This window comes from Oncorhynchus nerka, linkage group LG4 (assembly GCF_034236695.1).
Source record: "Oncorhynchus nerka isolate Pitt River linkage group LG4, Oner_Uvic_2.0, whole genome shotgun sequence".
Taxonomy (NCBI): Eukaryota; Metazoa; Chordata; class Actinopteri; order Salmoniformes; family Salmonidae; genus Oncorhynchus; species Oncorhynchus nerka.
In genome coordinates this window covers 11,673,773-11,687,976 of record NC_088399.1, presented here as the reverse complement: position 1 = coordinate 11,687,976, position 14,204 = coordinate 11,673,773, and positions in this window count along the sequence as shown.

The window sequence follows — 14,204 nt, the reverse complement described above, 5'->3', positions numbered from 1 at the left end:
AAATCCCTGTGGATTGATGAGGAATTTAAAAATTATATAGTTGAGAGGGATGAGGCAAAAGGAATGGCAAATAAATCTGGCTGTAAAACCGATTGGCAAACATACTGCAAATGAAGAAATCATGTGACTAAACGGAACAAAAAGAAGAAAAAAACTACACTATGAAACAAAGATAAATTACATAAAGAATGATAGTAAAACGCTTGGGATCACTTTTGATTTTGATTTTGGGGAAAAAGGCAAACTCAGCTCCATAATTCATTGAATCAGATGGCTCATTCATCCCAAAACCCACTGATATTGCTAACCACTATAATGATTCTTTCATTGGCTAGATGAGCAAACTTAGGCATGACATGCCAGCAACAAACACTAACACTATATATCCAAGTATAGAGTACCAGTCAAAAGTTTGGACACACTTAGTCATTCAAGGGTTTTTCTTCATTTGTACTATTTTCTACATTGTGGAATAATAGTGAAGACATCAAAACTATGAAATAACACCTATGGAATTATGTAGTAACCAAAAAAGTGTTAAATCCAAATAGATTTCAGATTCCTCAAAAAAGCCACCCTTTGCCTTGATGACAGCTTTGCACACTCTTGGCAGCTTCATGAGGTAGTCACCTGGAATACATTTCAATTAACAGGTGTGCCTTGTTAAAAGTTAATTTGTGGAATTTCTTTCCTTCTTAGTGCATTTGAGCCAATCATTTGTGTTGTGTCAAGGTAGGGTTGGTGTACAGAAGACCGCTCAAATAAGCAAAGAGAAATTACTGTCCATCAATACTTTAAGACCAAAAGGTCAGTCAATGCCGAAAATGTCAAGAACTTTGAAAGTTTCTTCAAGTGCAGTCACAAAAACCATCAAGCACTATGATGAAACTGGCTCTCATAAGGACCGCCACAGGAAAGGAAGACCCAGTGTTACCTCTGCTGCAGAGGATATGTTCATTAGAGTTACCAACCTCAGAAATTGCAGCACAAATAAAAGCTTCACAGAGTTCAAGTAACAGACACATTTCAACATCAACTGTTCAGAGGAGACTGTGTGAATCAGGCGTTCATGGTCGAATTGCTTCAAAGAAACCACTACATAACATTTTTTTTTTTCATCCTTTATTACCAGACAAGTTCTCATTTACAACTGCGACCTGGCCAAGATAAAGCAAGGCAGTGCGACACAAACAACAACGCATGTTACATGGAATAAACAAGCATACAGTCAATAACTCAATAGGAGAAAAAACAGTATCTATATACAGTGTGTGCAAATGGCGTGAGAAGGTAAGGCAATAAATAGGCCATAGTAGCGAAGTAATTACAATTAATCAAATTAACACTGGATGTGCTAATTAGATGTGTTTATAATAATACACCATAATGACAAAGCAAAAACAGGTTTTTATACATTTTAGCTAAATTGAAATATCACATTTACATACGTATTCAGACCATTTACTCAGTACTTTGTTGAAGCACCTTTGACAGCGATTACAGCCTCGAGTCTTCTTGGGTATGACGCTACAAGCTTGACACACCTGTATTTGGGAGTTTCTCTCATTCTTCTCTGCAGATCCTATCAAGCTGTCAGGTTGGATGGGGAGCGTTGCTGCACAGCTATTTTCACCCCCCCCCCCCCCCCCTGGCCCTCGCTACATATTCGTCGCCAGACCCACTGGCTCCAGGTCATCTACAAGTCCATGCTAGGTAAAGCTCCGCCTTATCTCAGTTCACTGGTCACGATGGCAACACCCACCCATAGCACGCGCTCCAGCAGGTGTATCTCACTGATCATCCCTAAAGCCAACACCTCATTTGGCCGCCTTTCGTTCCAGTTCTCTGCTGCCTGTGACTGGAACGAATTGCAAAAATCGCTGAAGTTGGAGACTTTTATCTCCCTCACCAACTTCAAACATCTGCTATCTGAGCAGCTAACCGATCGCTGCAGCTGTACATAGTCTATCGGTAAATAGCCCACCCAATTTTACCTACCTTTTCCCCATACTGTTTATATTTATTTACTTTTCTGCTCTTTTGCACACCAATATCTCTACCTGTACATGACCATCTGATCATTTATCACTCCAGTGTTAATCTGCAAAATTGTAATTATTCGCCTACCTCCTCATGCCTTTTGCACACAATGTATATAGACTCTTTTTTTTATTCTACTGTGTTATTGACTTGTTAATTGTTTACTCCATGTGTAACTCTGTGTTGTTGTCTGTTCACACTGCTATGCTTTATCTTGGCCAGGTCGCAGTTGCAAATAAGAACTTGTTCTCAACTAGCCTACCTGGTTAAATAAAGGTGAAATAAATAAATAAAATAACTTCCTGGTTGAAGACAGCGGAGGTGTATTGGTCAGTTGGGGCCAGTTGGTCAGGATGACGTCTATGAGGGTGCCCTTGCTTACAGAGTTAGGGTTGTACCTGGTGGGTTCCTTGATGATTTGTGTGAGATTGAGGGCATCTAGCTTAGATTGTAGGACTGCCGGGGTGTTAAGCATATCCCAGTTTAGGTCACCTAACAGAACAAACTCTGAAGCTAGATGGGGGGCAATCAGTTCACAAATGGTGTCCAGGGCACAGCTGGGAGCTGAGGGGGGTCGGTAGCAGGTGGCAACAGTGAGAGACTTATTTCTGGAGAGAGTCATTTTCAGAATTAGTAGTTCGAACTGTTTGGGTATGGACCTGGAAAGTATGACATTACTTTGCAGGCTATCTCTGCAGTAGACTGCAACTCCTCCCCCTTTGGCAGTTCTATCTTGACGGAAGATGTTATAGTTGGGTATGGAAATCTCTGAATTTTTGGTGGCCTTCCTAAGCCAAGATTCAGACACGGCAAGGACATCAGGGTTATCAGAGTGTGCTAAAGCAGTGAGTAAAACAAACTTAGGGAGGAGGCTTCTGATGTTGACATGCATGAAACCAAGGCTTTTTCGATCACAGAAGTCAACAAATGAGGGTGCCTGGGGACATGCAGGGCCTGGGTTTACCTCCACATCACCCGCGGAACAGAGAAGGAGTAGTATGAGGGTGCGGCTAAAGGCTATCAAAACTGGTCGCCTAGAGCGTTGGGGACAGAGAATAAGAGGAGCAGGTTTCTGGGCATGGTAGAATATATTCAGGGCATAATGCGCAGACAGGGGTATGGTGGGGTGCGGGTATGGCGGAGGTAAGCCCAGGCACTGGGTGATGATGAGAGAGGTTTTATCTCTGGACATGCTGGTTGTAATGGGTGAGGTCACCGCATATGTGGGAGGTGGGACAAAGGAGGTATCAGGGGTATGAGGAGTGGGACTAGGGGCTCCATTGTGAACTAAAACAATGATAACTAACCTGAGCAACAGTATACAAGTACAACAGTACACTGCTAGCTAGCCAGCTAGCCCCGAATAGCAGCACAGTAGAAACTATTACACTCAACGGAACGACTTGATTAGTGTAGTGTCAACAACGCAGCCAATGCCAACTAGCCTACTTAGTCAACAACGCAGCCTCTGCCAGCTAGCCTACTTCAGCAGTACTGTATCATTTTAATCATTTTAGTCAATAAGATTCTTGCTACGTAAGCTTAACTCTCTGAACACTCGTGACGTGTAGTCCACTTGTCATTCCAATCTCCTTTGCATTAGCGTAGCCTCTTGTGTAGCCTGTCAACTATGTGTCTGTCTATCCCTGTTCTCTCCTCTCTGCACAGACCATACAAACGCTCCACACCGCGTGGCCGCGGCCACCCTAATCTGGTGGTCCCAGCGCGCACGACCCACGTGGAGTTCCAGGTCTCCGGTAGCCTCTGGAACTGCCGATCTGCGGCCAACAAGGCAGAGTTCATCTCCGCCTATGTCTCCCTCCAGTCCCTCGACTTCTTGGCACTGACGGAAACATGGATCACCACAGACAACACTGCTACTCCTACTGATCTCTCTTCGTCTGCCCACGTGTTCTCGCACACCCCGAGAGCTTCTGGTCAGCGGGGTGGTGGCACCGGGATCCTCATCTCTCCCAAGTGGTCATTCTCTCTTTCTCCCCTTACCCATCTGTCTATCGCCTCCTTTGAATTCCATGCTGTCACAGTTACCAGCCCTTTCAAGCTTAACATCCTTATCATTTATCGCCCTCCAGGTTCCCTCGGAGAGTTCATCAATGAGCTTGATGCCTTGATAAGCTCCTTTCCTGAGGACGGCTCACCTCTCACAGTTCTGGGCGACTTTAACCTCCCCACGCCTACCTTTGACTCATTCCTCTCTGCCTCCTTCTTTCCACTCCTCTCCTCTTTTGACCTCACCCTCTCACCTTCCCCCCTACTCACAAGGCAGGAAATACGCTCGACCTCATCTTTACTAGATGCTGTTCTTCCACTAACCTCGTTGCAACTCCCCTCCAAGTCTCCGACCACTACCTTGTATCCTTTTCCCTCTCGCTCTCATCCAACACTTCCCACACTGCCCCTACTCGGATGGTATCGCGCCGTCCCAACCTTCGCTCTCTCTCCCCGCTACTCTCTCCTCTTCCATCCTATCATCTCTTCCCTCTGCTCAAACCTTCTCCAACCTATCTCCTGATTCTGCCTCCTCAACCCTCCTCTCCTCCCTTTCTGCATCCTTTGACTCTCTATGTCCCCTATCCTCCAGGCCGGCTCGGTCCTCCCCTCCCGCTCCGTGGCTCGACGACTCATTGCGAGCTCACAGAACAGGGCTCCGGGCAGCCGAGCGGAAATGGAGGAAAACTCGCCTCCCTGCGGACCTGACATCCTTTCACTCCCTCCTCTCTACATTTTCCTCTTCTCTCTGCTGCTAAAGCCACTTTCTACCACTCTAAATTCCAAGCATCTGCCTCTAACCCTAGGAAGCTCTTTGCAACCTTCTCCTCCCTCCTGAATCCTCCTCCCCCTCCCCCTCCTCCCTCTCTGCAGATGACTTCGTCAACCATTTTGAAAAGAAGGTCGACGACATCCGATCCTCGTTTGCTAAGTCAAACGACACCGCTGGTTCTGCTCACACTGCCCTACCCTGTGCTCTGACCTCTTTCTCCCTCTCTCTCCAGATGAAATCTCGCGTCTTGTGACGGCCGGCCGCCCTACAACCTGCCCGCTTGACCCTATCCCCTCCTCTCTTCTCCAGACCATTTCCGGAGACCTCCTCCCTTACCTCACCTCGCTCATCAACTCATCCCTGACCGCTGGCTACGTCCCTTCCGTCTTCAAGAGAGCGAGAGTTGCACCCCTTCTGAAAAACCTACACTCGATCCCTCCGATGTCAACAACTACAGACCAGTATCCCTTCTTTCTTTTCTCTCCAAAACTCTTGAACGTGCCGTCCTTGGTCAGCTCTCCCGCTATCTCTCTCAGAATGACCTTCTTGATCCAAATCAGTCAGGTTTCAAGACTAGTCATTCAACTGAGACTGCTCTTCTCTGTATCACGGAGGCGCTCCGCACTGCTAAAGCTAACTCTCTCTCCTCTGCTCTCATCCTTCTAGACCTATCGGCTGCCTTCGATACTGTGAACCATCAGATCCTCCTCTCCACCCTCTCCGAGTTGGGCATCTCCGGCGCGGCCCACGCTTGGATTGCGTCCTACCTGACAGGTCGCTCCTACCAGGTGGCGTGGCGAGAATCTGTCTCCTCACCACGCGCTCTCACCACTAGCGTCCCCCAGGGCTCTGATCTAGGCCCTCTCCTATTCTCGCTATACACCAAGTCACTTGGCTCTGTCATAACCTCACATGGTCTCTCCTATCATTGCTATGCAGACGACACACAATTAATCTTCTCCTTTCCCCCTTCTGATGACCAGGTGGCGAATCGCATCTCTGCATGTCTGGCAGACATATCAGTGTGGATGACGGATCACCACCTCAAGCTGAACCTCGGCAAGACGGAGCTGCTCTTCCTCCCGGGGAAGGACTGCCCGTTCCATGATCTCGCCATCACGGTTGACAACTCCATTGTGTCCTCCTCCCAGAGCGCTAAGAACCTTGGCGTGATCCTGGACAACACCCTGTCGTTCTCAACTAACATCAAGGCGGTGGCCCGTTCCTGTAGGTTCATGCTCTACAACATCCGCAGAGTACGACCCTGCCTCACACAGGAAGCGGCGCAGGTCCTAATCCAGGCACTTGTCATCTCCCGTCTGGATTACTGCAACTCGCTGTTGGCTGGGCTCCCTGCCTGTGCCATTAAACCCTACAACTCATCCAGAACGCCGCAGCCCGTCTGGTGTTCAACCTTCCCAAGTTCTCTCACGTCACCCCGCTCCTCCGCTCCCTCCACTGGCTTCCAGTTGAAGCTCGCATCCGCTACAAGACCATGGTGCTTGCCTACGGAGCTGTGAGGGGAACGGCACCTCAGTACCTCCAGGCTCTGATCAGGCCCTACACCCAAACAAGGGCACTGCGTTCATCCACCTCTGGCCTGCTCGCCTCCCTACCACTGAGGAAGTACAGTTCCCGCTCAGCCCAGTCAAAACTGTTCGCTGCTCTGGCCCCCCAATGGTGGAACAAACTCCCTCACGACGCCAGGACAGCGGAGTCAATCACCACCTTCCGGAGACACCTGAAACCCCACCTCTTTAAGGAATACCTAGGATAGGATAAAGTAATCCCTCTCACCCCCCCTCCCCCTGAAAAGATTTAGATGCACTACTGTTCCACTGGAGGTCATAAGGTGAATGCACCAATTTGTAAGTCGCTCTGGATAAGAGCGTCTGCTAAATGACTTAAATGTAAATGTAAATGTACAAGGCATATTGACATTTGAGAGAGACATACAGCGAGGCATACAGTAATCACAGGTGTTGAATTCGGAAAGCTAGCTAAAACAGTGGGTGAGACAACAGCTAATCAGCTAGCATAACAACAGCAGGTAAAATGGCATTGACTAGGCAACGGGGCCGACAGATAAAACAAACAAGCAGAATGGAGTACCGTGATTAATGGACAGTCCAGCGTGCATCAGCTATGTAGCCAAGTGATCAGAGTCCAGGGGCAGCGGTGGATGGGGCAGGGGGGCTGGACTGGCGAGTGTTATCCAGGTTAAGAAACTAACAATGACTAAATAGCTTGTAGCTAGTTAGCTGGTTAGCTTCTGGAGGTTCTTGAGTGTGTTCTAAAAATTAAAAATAATAGCGATTCCATATCACATTGGGTGAGGCAGGTTTCCGGAAGGTATAAACAATTTTTTTTAAATCGGGAAGAGATAGAAAGTACATATGGGCCACTGCGTGTTTGGGACGCGGCGATGCAGACGGTTAGCAGGCCTGTGCTAACAAGCTAACAGATTAGCAGGCCGGGGTAAACAAGGTAGTAGTTAGCGGACCTGGGTTAAACAAGCTAGCAGTTAGCATGCCGAGTTAGCAAGCAAGGAGATAGCGAGGGCTAGAGAGTTAGCCTTTGGAGGACGTCGCGGTGGGGTGAGTCTGTTTATTCCTCTTAATGCAGTGACATCGATAGACCGGTCGTGAGTCCGGGTATTGTAGCCCAGGAGTATGCTAGGAGCACAGGAGGTCTGGCCGGGTTAGCTTCAAGCTACGTGGGTGGAAACGCTAGCCAGGAGTAATCGACCAGGGTTGCGGTTTAGCTCGATAGCTAGTTGTGAAGATCCAGCTGAAAAATGTTCCGTGTACGGTGGGAATCCGGGGATAAAAAGGTCCGTTATGCTCTGGTTAGCGTCACGTTGTTCGAACTGGCGAGAGCTTTCCGAGCTAAAGGTTAGCTGATGACCGGTTAGCTGAAGACCGCTAGCATAGCTGGTGGTTAGCTTCAGTTGAGGGGTTCCGGTTCCGAAGTAAATATAAATACTTTAGGAAAAGTAGCTACATTGGGTGAGGCGGGTTGCAGGAGAGTATTTGGAAGCTTAGGTTTAGCTAAATGCTTTTAAAGATATGCGAAGAAAAATATCTAAAACGAAACGAAAAAGAGACGATATTTACAGAGAGACGATACGACAGGACGGCTTACTGCTACGCCATCTTGGCGGATGATGCTGCCACCACCATGCTTCACCGTAGGGATGGTGCCTGGTTTCCTCCAGACATGACTCTTGGCATTCAGGCCAGAGTTCAATCTTTATTTCATCAGACTGAGAGTCATTTAAGTTCCATTTCAAATCAAATCAAATTTAATTTGTCACTTACACATGTTTAGCAGATGTTAATGCGAATGTATTGAAATGCTTGTGCTTCTTGTTCCGACAATGCAGTAATAACCAACGAGTAATCTGACCTAACAATTCCACAACTACTACTTTATACACACAAGTGTAAAGGGATAAATAATATGTACATAAATATATATGAATGAGTGATGGTACAGAACGGCATAGGCAAGATGCAGTGTGGCATAGTGGCATAGTTTAAAGTGGCTAGTGATACATGTATTACATAAAGATGGCAAGATGCAGTAGATGGTATAGAGTACAGTATATACATATACATATGAGATGAGTAATGTAGGGTATGTAAACATTATATTAAGTGGCATTGCTTAAAGTGGCTAGTGATACATTTTTTACATCAATTTCCATCAATTTCCATGATTAAAGTGAGCTGCAGTTGAGACAGTATGTTGGCAGCAGCCACTCAATGTTAGTGGTGGCTGTTTAACAGTCTGATGGCCTTGAGATAGAAGCTGTTTTTCAGTCTCTTGGTTCCTGCTTTGATGCACCTGTACTGACCTCGCCTTCTGGATGATAGCGGGGTGAACAGGCAGTGACTCGGGTGGCTGTTATCCTCTATGATCTTTACGGCCTTCCTGTGACATCGGGTGGGTAGGTGTCCTGGAGGGCAGGTAGTTTGCCCCCGGTGATGCGTTGTGCAGACCTCACTACCCTCTGGAGAGCCTTATGGATGTGGAAGGAGCAGTTGCTGTGCCAGGCGGTGATACAGCCCGACAGGATGCTCTCGATTGTGCATCTGTAAAAGTTTGTGAGTGCTTTTGGTGACAAGCCGAATTTCTTCAGCCTCCTGAGGTTGAAGAGGCGCTGCTGCGCCTTCTTCACAACGCTGTCTGTGTGGGTGGACCAATTCAGTTTGTCCGTGATGTGTACGCCGAGGAACTTAAAACTTACTACCCTCTTCACTACTGTCCCGTCGATGTGGATAGGGGGGGTGCTCCCTCTGCTGTTTCCTGAAGTCCACGATCATCTCCTTTGTTTTGTTGACGTTGAGTGTGAGGTTATTTTCCTGACACCACACGCCGAGGGCCCTCACCTCCTCCCTGTAGGCCGTCTCGTCGTTGTTGGTAATCAAGCCTACCACTGTAGTGTCGTCCACAAACTTGATGATTGAGTTGGAGACGTGCATGGCCACGCAGTCGTGGGTGAACAGGGAGTACAGGAGAGGGCTCAGAACGCACCCTTGTGGGGCCCCAGTGTTGAGGATCAGCGGGGTGGAGATGTTGTTACCTACCCTCACCACCTGGGGGCGGCCCGTCAGGAAGTCCAGTACCCAGTTGCATAGGGCGGGGTCGAGACCCAGGGTCTCGAGATTGATGACGAGTTTGGAGGGTACTATGGTGTTAAATGCTGAGCTGTAGTCGATGAACAGCATTCTCACATAGGTATTCCTCTTGTTCAGATGGGTTAGGGCAGTGTGCAGTGTGGTTGCGATTGCGTCGTCTGTGGACCTATTGGGGCGGTAAGCAAATTGGAGTGGGTCTAGGGTGTCAGGTAGGGTGGAGGTGATATCATCCTTGACTAGTCTCTCAAAGCACTTCATGATGACAGAAGTGAGTGCTACGGGGCGGGGCGGTAGTCATTTAGCTCATTTACCTTAGCTTTCTTGAGAACAGGAACAATGGTGGCCCTCTTGCAGACTGAGATAAGGTTTGATTGAATATGTCCGTAAACACACCAGTCAGCTGGTCTGCGCATGCTGTGAGGACGTGGCTGGGGATGCCGTCTGGGCCTACAGCCTTGCGAGGGTTAACACGTTTAAATGTTTTACTCACGTCGGCTGCAGTGAAGGAGAGTTCGCAGGTTTTGGTAGCGGGCCGTGTCAATGGCACTGTATTGTCCTCAAAGCGAGAAAATATTTTATTTAGTCTGTCTGGGAGCAAGACATCCTGGTCCGCGATGGGGCTGGTTTTCTTTTTGTAATCTGTGATTGACTGCAGACCCTGCTGCATATCTCTTGTGTCTGAGCCGTTGAATTGCAACTCTACTTTGTGTCTATACTGACGCTTAGCTTGTTTGATTGCCTTGTGGAGGGAATAGCTACACTGTTTGTATTCGGTCATGTTTCCGGTCACCTTGTGTAATGCTCCGGGTGTCGTGGGTGTGGAGTCAAACGCAGGAGACAGAGAGTGCAATGCTGTGCATCTTTAATAGCACCAACGCACCACAGGGTGCTCACAATAGTAACGGCCCCAAACACAGGGAATGAAAATGTACAATGGAAAAATCACGACCAGGCACTAACACGTACCTCTACAACAGAGCCGAAGGTTACACTGAAATAATCGAGCACAACAACCAGGCGGGCCGGCTGTCTAATAAAGACAAACTAATCATACATAAACAGGTGCTACCAATAAACATACAAGGAGGGGGAGGAAAGACAATCAGTGGCAGCTAATAGGCCGGTGACGACGACCGCCGAGCGCCACCCGCCCGGGAAGGGAAACCACCCTCGGTCGGACTCGTGACAGTACCCCCCCCCCTGACGCGCGGCTCCCACAGCGCGCCGACACCGGCCTCGAGGTCGCCCCAGAGGATGAGGTGCAGGGCGATCCGGATGGAGGCGATGGAAATCCCTCAACATGGATGGATCCAAGATGTCCCCCACCGGTACCCAGCACCTCTCCTCCGGGCCGTACCCCTCCCAGTCCACGAGGTACTGCAGGCCCCTCACCCGGCGTCTTGAGTCCAGAATGGCCCGGATCGTGTACGCCGGGGACCCCTCGGGGGGGGGGGGACCTCCGGCACCTCACTGTCCTGCAGGGGACCAGCTACCACCGGCCTGAGGAGAGACACATGAAACGAGGGGTTAATACGATAATAGGAAGGGAGTTGTAATCGATAACACACGTTGTTTATTCTCCTCAGGACTTTAAAGGGCCCTACACACTGCAGACCCAGCTTCCGGCAGGGCAAGCGGAGAGGTAGGTTTCGGGTCGAGAGCCAGACCCTGTCCCCCGGTACAAACACGGGGCCTCACTGCGGTGGCGGTCAGCACTCCTCTTCTGCTGTCCACTCGCTTGTTGTAGAGATTCCTGGACGGCCCTCCAGGTCTCCTTGGAGCGCTGTACCCATTCCTCCACCGCAGGAGCCTCGGTCTGGCTCGGATGCCATGGTGCCAGGACCGGCTGGTACCCCAACACACACTGAAAAGGGGACACGTTAGTAGAGGAGTGGCGTAGTGAGTTCTGAGCCATTTCAGCCCAGGGAATGTATCGTGCCCACTCCCCTGGCCGATCCTGGCAATACGACCGCAGAAACCTACCCACCTCCTGGTTCACTCTCTCCACCTGCCCATTACTCTCAGGCTGACAGAGACCCCCAAGCGTTCCATGAACGCTCTCCATACCCAAGACGTGAATTGGGGGCCCCGATCAGAAACGATGTCCTCCGGCACCCCGTAGTGCCGAAAGACATGGGTGAATAACGCCTCCGCAGTCTGTAAGGCTGTAGGGATACCGGGCAACGGGAGGAGATGGCAGGACTTAGAGAACCGATCCACAATCACTAGAACCGTGGTGTTCCCCTGAGACGGCGGAAGATCGGTCAGGAAATCTATGGACAGATGTGACCATGGCCGCTGTGGAACGGGGAGGGGTTGTAACTTCCCTCTAGGAAGGTGCCTAGGAGCCTTACTCTGAGCGCACACTGAACAGGAGGAGACATAACCCTTAACGTCCTTAGCCAAAGTAGGCCACCAATACCTCCCCTGAAGGCTCCCCACTGTCCTCGTCATCCCAGGGTGACCCGAGGAGGGTAGGACGTGAGCCCACCGAATCAGTTTGTCCCGAACACCAAGCGGCACGTACCTTCGCCCCGCTGGACACTGAGGAGGCGCGGGTTCAGCCCGTAATGCCCGCTCGATGTCCGAATCCACCTCCCATACCACTGGTGCTACCAGCTTTGAGGCGGGAAGGATGGGAGTAGGTTCGGTAGACCCATCCTCCGTGTCGTAAAGGCGGGAAGGTGCGTCAGCCTTTACGTTCTGGGAGCCCGGTCTATAAGACAAAGTAAACCGGAACCGGGTGAAGAATATGGCCCACCTTGCCTGACGTGGGTTAAATCTCCTAGCTGCCCGAATATACTCCAGATTCTGGTGGTCGGTCCAGATGAGAAAGGGGTGCTTAGCCCCCTCAAATCAAATCAAATCAACTTTTATTTGTCACATACACATGGTTAGCAGATGTTAATGCGAGTGTAGCGAAATGCTTGTGCTTCTAGTTCCGACAATGCAGTGATAACCAACAAGTAATCTAACTAACAATTCCAAAACTACTGTCTTATACACAGTGTAAGGGGATAAGGAATATGTACATAAGGATATATGAATGAGTGATGGTACAGAGCAGCATACAGTAGATGGTATCGAGTACAGTATATACATATGAGATGAGTATGTAGACAAAGTAAACAAAGTGGCATAGTTAAAGTGGCTAGTGACATAAGGATGCAGTCGATGATCTAGAGTACAGTATATACATATGCATATGAGATGAATAATGTAGGGTAAGTAACATTATATAAGGTAGCATTGTTTAAAGTGGCTAGTGATATATTTACATCATTTCCCATCAATTCCCATTATTAAAGTGGCTGGAGTTGGGTCAGTGTCAATGACAGTGTGTTGGCAGCAGCCACTCAATGTTAGTGGTGGCTGTTTAACAGTCTGATGGCCTTGAGATAGAAGCTGTTTTTCAGTCTCTCGGTCCCAGCTTTGATGCACCTGTACTGACCTCGCCTTCTGGATGATAGCGGGGTGAACAGGCAGTGGTTCGGGTGGTTGATGTCCTTGATGATCTTTATGGCCTTCCTGTAACATCGGGTGGTGTAGGTGTCCTGGAGGGCAGGTAGTTTGCCCCGGTGATGCGTTGTGCAGACCTCACTACCCTCTGGAGAGCCTTACGGTTGAGGGCGGAGCAGTTGCCGTACCAGGCGGTGGTACAGCCCGCCAGGATGCTCTCGATTGTGCATCTGTAGAAGTTTGTGAGTGCTTTTGGTGACAAGCCGAATTTCTTCAGCCTCCTGAGGTTGAAGAGGCGCTGCTGCGCCTTCTTCACGACGCTGTCAGTGTGAGTGGACCAATTCAGTTTGTCTGTGATGTGTATGCCGAGGAACTTAAAACTTGCTACCCTCTCCACTACTGATCCATCGATGTGGATAGGGGGTGTTCCCTCTGCTGTTTCCTGAAGTCCACAATCATCTCCTTAGTTTTGTTGACGTTGAGTGTGAGGTTATTTTCCTGACACCACACTCCGAGGGCCCTCACCTCCTCCCTGTAGGCCGTCTCGTCGTTGTTGGTAATCAAGCCTACCACTGTTGTGTCGTCCGCAAACTTGATGATTGAGTTGGAGGCGTGCATGGCCACGCAGTCGTGGGTGAACAGGGAGTACAGGAGAGGGCTCAGAACGCACCCTTGTGGGGCCCCGTGTTGAGGATCAGCGGGGAGGAGATGTTGTTGCCTACCCTCACCACCTGGGGGCGGCCCGTCAGGAAGTCCAGTACCCAGTTGCACAGGGCGGGGTCGAGACCCAGGGTCTCGAGCTTGATGACGAGCTTGGAGGGTACTATGGTGTTGAATGCCGAGCTGTAGTCGATGAACAGCATTCTCACATAGGTATTCCTCTTGTCCAGGTGGGTTAGGGCAGTGTGCAGTGTGGTTGAGATTGCATCGTCTGTGGACCTATTTGGGCGGTAAGCAAATTGGAGTGGGTCTAGGGTGTCAGGTAGGGTGGAGGTGATATGGTCCTTGACTAGTCTCTCAAAGCACTTCATGATGACGGAAGTGAGTGCTACGGGGCGGTAGTCGTTTAGCTCAGTTACCTTAGCTTTCTTGGGAACAGGAACAATGGTGGCCCTCTTGAAGCATGTGGGAACAGCAGACTGGTATAGGGATTGATTGAATATGTCCGTAAACACACCGGCCAGTTGGTCTGCGCATGCTCTGAGGGCGCGGCTGGGGATGCCGTCCGGGCCTGCAGCCTTGCGAGGGTTAACACGTTTAAATGTCTTACTCACCTCGGC